The following is an 8730-nucleotide window of genomic DNA, read 5'->3' as shown; positions in this document are numbered from 1 at the left end:
CTAAGCTTGCAAAGTAACCTTAGTGCAAAAACGGTTAGCTTTTTTGTTTTCCGTTCTTGTGAGTCTTGGTTCGACACCAGGTCGGGTCGAGTCACTAGCCTTTCAATATAGTAACAATTTGGCCTGCAAGAGGATCAGTTAGTACTGGACGAAAGTTTTTCTAAGCATTGCATGTTGTAAATTCATAGGTCAGTTGCTACCGAAAGGAAAAAGGCGAAACTTAATCTGGGAAATTATTAATTTCTTTCTTTTTCGGCTGCTTGTCTCCAAAGTAATGGTAGCTATACTACGTAGGCTACTGATGAAAGCCTCACACTGAGGAATAATAATTAATAAAGTTGCTGCATACAGAGTAAGTGCTGTATTTCACTTTGATAGAACAACATAAAATCGAGCTTAATTTTTCATTTTAGAAAAAAAAACAAAAAAACGAATTAACTCTAGTGTAGTCTATAGAGGAAGAGGGATTTTCTCGGTGCACGTTTTGAGTCTCGTACAGTGACATATACTATAGAGTAGTCAGAAAGACCAACCGAGTTCAACTTCACTCTCAAGTAGCCTGCACATAGGTTTACACTTGGATTTAGTGCATCTCAATGTTCTGATGAGGACACGACAGATCTTAAGTGTCTTTCGTGGTGTACTTATGGTTGTCGGTCCTTAGGAAAGCTCAAAAATCACTTTTAATTACACGTTTGAGTACAAGTCTCATTTTGTGTAGGGAAACTATGTTCTGTTCAGTGATCTCATAACCCAATTTAAAACAAAATAAAAATTTAAAGAAAAAGAAGGACCAGCAAATATCTATTGGATGGGCCCATGATACAAGAGAAGGTTCCACAGAGGATACAAACTGATTAACAAAAATAGTTTGGTTTAATTTTATTGAAGAAAAAAAACGTCAAAGAAGGTTCAAATGGCCCCAAATTATAGTTCTCAATGCAGGGTTCAAAACTTGCAAAACAAAACTATACACTTTGTGCATTGGTTTCACGACATTCATGGAAAAAAAATTATTATGCCATTTTCATAAACAAAAGTCACCTCTTTATAAACTGCACGTATACGTTCGTACAAGGTATTTGTTGTCCGGTATAAGTTGCAGTAATACACTTGCAGCGGATTCAGCGACTCCAAAAAGAAATATAAATACTCGTGCTTATGGCAAGCCAAGAATTACATAGTGGTCAAATGACCTGAACTTGTCTTTTTGTGATATTTCGTAAGGAACTCGTTAAAAATACCCGTTTAAGAGAAACACTAAGGCGAGTTGTGCAGTTTTGTTTGTTTTTGTTAAATATTACAATTTTGTTTGATTACGTTGAAGCTAAGTAAAGAATAAACGAATTAGTTTTTTTTTTTATAAATTAGGTTTTTTAGATTTTTTTTTCCAGAAAAAGCTAAAAATACATAGTCAATAGTCATACTTGTTTTTGCTTTGTTGTGATAAACATGGATTATAAAATTACTTCAAATTAGAAATAATAATTAGGCCTGTAGTGTTGCTAATTCGCATTCATCGAATTCTGGCATTTGCACAACAATTTAATATTTCAGCATATTTTATCAAAGAATCGATTTTACTGTATAATCATAGCATCTTCAGCTAGCATAAGCAAAGACAAAAAATATGTTTTATAAGTACGGTGTAAAAAAAAGAAAAATTTGTTTGACGAACAAGTAAAAGCGGTGCCTGTGTATATAATGCAGGACTTTAATGTTCTAATGTTCCAGCAGCGCCTATAGTAGGTTTTTGAAGTGATATGCAAACGATTTTAAGTTTTAGTCGATTTCAAATTGAACGTGCTGACTGCGTTTGAAACGCAATTATTTTGTAATGAAAGGGTCTTTACTTTAAAACGAAGCTGAAATGCTTGTAAAATGTAAATGCAGATTATTTCTGAAATTAAAGCATTTAATCGTGTCACCCTATCCAACGTTAAGGCATGCAATGGTAAAAATGATTTTAGCATATTTTTCTGCACGAATTTGTGGAATAACAGTTACATTTGTAGGCTATCAAATTTTTTCTTTGGCTCTCCCCACAGTCTGATGACGCTTCCACAACTGCATGCAAAACACAACCTAGACTCAAATGCGTATTTCCAGTTTTAAAACCCAATTTAAAAATAGCACGTTTTTAGCTGTTGACCTTTTTTGTAAGAGGCCTTCTATGAGCCAATAACAAACACACATTTTTGGTAAGATGTTTGACATTTAAATTGAATCTTCGTAGCAATAATCAGATTTCTGGTGCCAGACGGCCGTGTGAGACATTTACAGAAAATTTAACTGCAAAAAAAACAAAAAACTTTTTACTTGATTGGATTGCGTTTTTAGGCATTGATTGGGTTTAGCTAATTGCTCAAAGCCGTGCTCTGAAAACTTAACTTTTCACTACAAAGTAAGGTCAAAAATAATACGTCTCTGACAGCAATGTCTGAGACATCAATGCAAAAATTAAAATTGGGCGTGGTTAGAGAAATGGAATTTTGTCTGCATAGCAGCTGCAATGAACAAATACTTTGTTTTTATAATGATTGATAGTTTGTTGCAAGACAAAATGGTTTTAGATGTAGGCTTAAATAAATATCAAATGAACCTATAAAATATTAAAGAGGTCACTGTGGAAATGAAACCAGCTTTAGAGATCCTGTACAATCGAGTTACTTTCTGTACGGTATCTGAAAGCATTACAGGTTAAATCTGACAGAAATGACAAAGAATCCTGTCATTTTTGTTAATCCAAAACAACATTTATCCCGTTTAATGTCACTTCAAACTCGAATAAATCTTTTAACAGGCAACCAGCCCATAAAATGTGCTCAATGAGATGAAAAATTTACTGGTGTCAGTTTGATTACAAGTAAGAAATGAAAACGGTTTGCTTTTTTATTAATTTTCTATTAGAAAACCGGTGGCATTAACGACAATCAAATACGATCCATCATTTCTGCATGCCATGTATTCGGAGAATCTCTATTGCTTGACCACTAAAAACGCGACCGGTCGAAACGCGTTTTCGGCAAAGCGTAGCCCACTGCAACAAACGGTAACTTTTGCCACAGTCCACTCTACAATATCATTTTTCCTTCAATTTTCTCTGACAAAGTATCTCTTTAATTGTTACGATCACCAAACAATTTTTATGTGCCCATAGGCTATAGTCTACTAGAAACTGGTATTTTAAAATGCTTTTTACGTTTATCAATGAAGCAAAAAATTTGATTGTAAATATTTGTAGCTTTTTTGTCTGTGCTAACCAATTAACTTTAAAGGTGCACTGCAACGAAAATACATAGCTTTTGTATTTGTAGATCTTTCTGAAATAAAACGTTTTTCAACAATTTTTTTATTTTTTGTGTTACCATTAATTAAAAAACCTAAAAAAACCTTTTTTGAATTGAATGATTCTGATTGGTCAAAATTTTTGATGACGTCATTGGCTGGCAAAGCGGCATCCAAGGTCTATTGTTTTGCGTACAAACACAAGGAACAAATCGCGTAGGCTACCGAAACAGCGAACAATTTTGTGCTAAGGGAGTTTTTACACCCTTAAAATGGTGGCTACTTGTATGGCTCCCGGTTGTACTAACCGGGAAATCGTCAAATCTTTCATCGTTTACCGCTGAATAATGACGACAAGCTGAAGAAATGGATCTCAGCGATGAAACTCAAAAACCCACCTGTAAACAAGCACTGCCATGTGTGCAGCAATCATTTTCTGGCCAGCGATTACCAACGCGATCTACAGGCAGAGCTACAAGGCACCAAGTCCAAACACCTGCTCATCCCTGAAGCTGTTTCTTCTGTCTTTGATTTTTCAAGATATGTGAAAGCCACTGTCAATACAGTACAGTAGGCTACCCACAAAACTCGATCGACCTAGGTACAGGTCTGTGAGTACGATCGGGCGTTTGGATCGAATAGCAAAGCGAGAAAACAACAAGACTTTGAAACAGGTCAGTAGGACAGTAAAACAGTGGCAGGGTAGGCAAAGGCATATTAGGCAACTCTGAATACATAGACTACTTTAAGTTGATTTAAACACTTGGTTCAAGCAAATTATTTTCCTGCATTTTTTTCAAAGCAAATTTTCCATCCGACTGCTGTCTGAACTGGTGTTGTCAGAGCACGAATCAGAATGATGTTCTTTGCTGTCAAGTCGCCATCTTTTTGGTTCAAAGAGAAATCCTTGTCTTGTTTTTGACATCTTGTTTATGCTCAATATACAATGACCCATGCGACGTTTCTAAGGCAAATGCATGAAGCTGTTTACTTGGTTGCCAGCCGATGACGTCACAAGACACATAGCGCCATCAGGTGGCCGATTTTCATTTGGTTATATCTCCCAAACAAAAAGGCATATCAAAAAAAATTTTTGAAAAATTTAATACTTAAACACTAAAGAATCACCAAAAAAATTTTAATTTTTCATTTCAGGTCCCCTTTAATGTATTATGAGCGATTAATGGACGCTTCTTCAAATCACAGGCAGATAAAACCAGAACGACTCTGCATTTAACATCATATGTTATAAAATATAGCCTACTAGAAATTGCAAGCGTTTTTTATTGTACAGCATGTTAGCCCTTGTCAAGTATCTAAACAACTTTGTGGTCGCATTCCGGCTTATGCCCGGTCGTTGAAGTTTTGGATTAAGTGGACGGGCAGGCAAGGAAGCTAATCTTCGTGTCCACCTTCAAGCGTGCCTTAAGTGTCCTGCCAAAGACACAGCCTCATGCTTATGAGCGGTTTTGAACCGGCACCCTTTCTGATTTTCACATACATGAAATGAAATAAGAAATGAACTTCTGTTTTGGAAAAGATTTTGCTTTTTGTACCACAGACAAGCAAGGCATAACAACACAACAGGCTTAGGGGAAGAGGAATTAAGTTAAGCCGTAAACGTTCGACAATTAAAATTGTATAGATGTGAAATATATCAATATTCTTATAATGCTCAACCCTGTTGTGTTGTTGTACCTTGCTTGTCTGAAATAAGAAATGTAAAAGAATGAACTAACATGGCAAATAAATCAGGGCACATCACATGACAATTTAATTATGGAAGTTGAGCAGATACGAGGCACCTGCGGCAAACAACTGCCCGTCAAGCGGAGAACTGCAGGATTGAATGCGCAGAGCTGAATTTTAGTATCAACTTTTGTAGAACATTTAAGATTAGTTATTTTATTACAGTCATTAGGCATCAGCCTGATGTTGCAATCTGTAAAGGAAGAAAGTTTATTCGCATCGATTAGTTTTTGTAACTATGATAAACAGCCTCAAACAACAGGTGGTTCTAATTTTCATAGCAGCTGCTTAGGAACGGTTCTTGATCAACGTAAATTGACTTTTTGCACAATCTTAAACGTTTTGTAGGTGAGTTGACTCGAATAAAAGGCGTCTTATCGTGAAATAGACCGTGAAGATTTTAAGCTTCCAATCAATCAAAGACGGAAAAAATCTTTAAATTTTACAAGTATGCCAAACACAGCTGCATTTTGAAGTGGGACCAGATATCTTCAGCCCTTCTTTCGAAATTTTTTTAGCTTTTTTTATCACAGTATATCGTTTAGAAAAAAATTAATTCATATTTTTACTCGTATATCTTTCTACTCATCCATCTTGAAACTATCGTGCTTCAAAAAAGACTGAAGGTGTCAAGAAGAAATTGTAATCTTTTGTTAACCAAGGTACGTCAGCGTGTTCCTATAAGTTCAATACTTGAAAGAAAACTAACGATTCGTAGATTCGGCAAGAGCTTGCTGGTCTGATTCAGGGTAAAACACTAGAAACTTTTCAAGTTGCCAGATGTTGTTGGAATAAAATGTTAGATAGTTCTTCTTTGAAGATGTAATTATAATTATTTTTTTAAATAGTTAAAGATTTAAACTTCGCAGTGCTTTAACCAACACAAAGGAAAAAAATTCTCCTAGTAAGCAGGTGTCAAACCTAGCACAAAGCTCGTTATAAAAGATTCGGCTGTATACTTTGAAACATTTTAAATCAATTTATTTTCAGTGCAGTCAGTTGGTCATTTTTGATAGAAATCGATTTCGGTTATCCTCAGTCAAGCCGAAAGTAAACAATAGAAATAGCAACCAAAACAGCAAAATCCGTCATTTGTACATTGAATTAACGTCTGCAGACCTTGAATCAATGTAAAAATGACGAATTTGCCGTCTGGGAATATGACAGATGCATTCAAGAGTAAAAAAAATGCAGAAAGGTGGTGCAATGTGTAACTAATAAATATCTTAACAATAAAAGCAACGTTAAAAATGGCCAGAGAATGCATGTTACGATATTTTACAAATTTAAAGGTAAGCAAAGTCACTAACGCGTAACTAAAAGTCATCGTTAGTACAACTCAACAAAGAATGAAATCTTGCATCAACCATTTAAGAACTTAAGCAGCTACAGGACGACAAAGAGCTTTTCTATTTTTTTCCAGCTTATTGATATTTCTCTGGAGCTTTCAATGAGAAGTTTTTGTTATTGCTTGGGTTTCCTAAAAAAAATTAAAGCAGTTTTTTCAGTTTTTGCTTTATCTGTCATTGCATAACGTTGCTCATGTGTAGTTTTACATCTTCAAATGGGGCAATTCAGAGCATAGGTCAGTGGTTAAGCTTGCTGGTTGGCTTCGATATATCGAAGTTCACAGCTTAATCAAGCATTGCTTTTCCATTTTAGAATTTTTTTAGATTGATATTGTATATTGAAGCATATAGATAAAGAAATACTACCCCAAATCGAGAAAACGTTTTTGAATTTGATTTTAAAACTTACTTTTCAGTTACAAGCTAAATTGTAGAAATTGCATTCAATGCCATTGCAGAACACCATTCTTTCCAAAAGATTTATATATGTTTTCTGAAGAATAACAATGGTCTGTTTTCTTTCTTTCCAGGTCTTTTCTTGACAATTCTTATGCTTCCCACAACAGGTATATTGAAATTAACTTACAACGAAAACCCTCAGAAGTACGAAAAGGTGAAAAAATAATATACAAATAATAATAACCAGGTTTTTATTTTGCGTCCGTTGCGGCAACGCACAGGGCACTCCAAGTACATAACCAGATGGGGAATTTTACCCTTAAAGAAGTGAATTTGGCATTGACACAAATAATTCAAACTGTTGAGATTGATATGAATTTTTTCATAAAATATTAATACTTTTGAAAGCTTTTAGCAGATAATTCGAAGCACCTGGACATTGATTAAAATTGGTTTGAATGCTAACAATGTTCAGCTGAGCTGCGGCAATATTTAATATTGCGACTGAAATTTAACACGCAGGAGAGTTCCAAATCGCATAAAGACACGTTTAGATGCCACAATTACGTAAGAAAACGTAACACTATACTTTGTGCTTTTTTCTTCCCCGTTACCAAATTGTGTTCCCGTCAATCGTCGTCTATTAGTATAACATATGATCTGTCGATGTCCCAAAAAGACTATTTAGTAGCGTTCCAATAAACAGTCTCATTGAGATACTATAGTTGGGGAAATTAATTACCTATTATAACCAGTTTTTATAATTTTGATGAAAGAGTTAGTTATTGTGAAATCTAAGCAAAATGTGGAAAGGCGGAAGAGAGAAAACAGCGGACCAGTCAGGAGAGAAAATTACCCAACAACTTTTATAAAAGCTCAGAAACAGAAGCTGTGGAGTGGACGTTAAAGGGTGTGAAAAGTTTAGGTCCTTCTTTCAATATTTAATAGTTTAAAAGAAGCACTTTACAAATATGCAAGGGCAATAGTGTTGACAGGAGGGGTCTAGAGGGTACTTTTGCACCCTGGGGTCGAGATGATTTTAGGAGCCGGTAACCTTTCCAAGGGGCCTGAGAACGAAGAAATTACCACTGCGTTTGACTTAGAAGTATCTTGATTTAAGGCCTAAAAATCTCATTGGTACCGGGCCCAAATCATCTTTTCAAAGGGCCTGCAAAAAGAGAAAAAATAGTTTGATGAGCAGCCAATGGCATCCATGGGATGATGACGATGGTGTGAAAAGGAAACTAAAGCTCACTTTTGCATATGAGACGCATTGACTGGAGACAATAAAGTCACAGTTGAGCATTAAGGAATCAGTTGTGCTTTAAAATTAAGACAAACTTACACAAGCATGTGGTAACGGATGGCAGAGAGGAATTGAAACCACGCTCTGACAATAAAGTGTAGGCTGTGGCTTGATCTGACTAGGAAGTTTAGTTAAATACAAAAGAATTGCATTAAGTTGAAGCGATGCACGAAGTTCAACACCAAGTTTGCACTCCAAATGAAAACGTTTTGCGGTCCAATAATTGGGAAGTGTTACCGTATATTTATTTTGAATCATGAGGCTGAAAAATACCTGTTTAACAGTAAACCGTTATGGATGAGATAGTCAAAAGGAAAAACCTTAAATCATTTATAATAAAAAAGATGAACGATTATTATAGTAACTCTATCTTGAATGAACGCACTTTGAGGTGAGCAAAGAAAATTAATTTTTATCCTGAAATCATGAAGCAAATTGATGCAATTACATTTTTGAAATTCTTCATCCTGGTATTTGAAATAGGAAAGTTATTTGAAACGTTTTTGCAAAGCGTGTACCTCAACGTTTAACTTGTTATTACCCTTTGACATCATCAAAAGTGCGTGAAATCGTTACTTTCATACTTCTAAGAATAAAATACATTAATTAGAATATTACTTTTAGCTCAGCAGCCCCAGA

This window comes from Aplidium turbinatum, chromosome 2, assembly GCF_918807975.1.
Source record: "Aplidium turbinatum chromosome 2, kaAplTurb1.1, whole genome shotgun sequence".
NCBI classification, from domain to species: domain Eukaryota; kingdom Metazoa; phylum Chordata; class Ascidiacea; order Aplousobranchia; family Polyclinidae; genus Aplidium; species Aplidium turbinatum.
The sequence above is the reverse complement of the archived record's forward strand: the minus strand, read 5'-3'. Positions refer to the sequence as shown.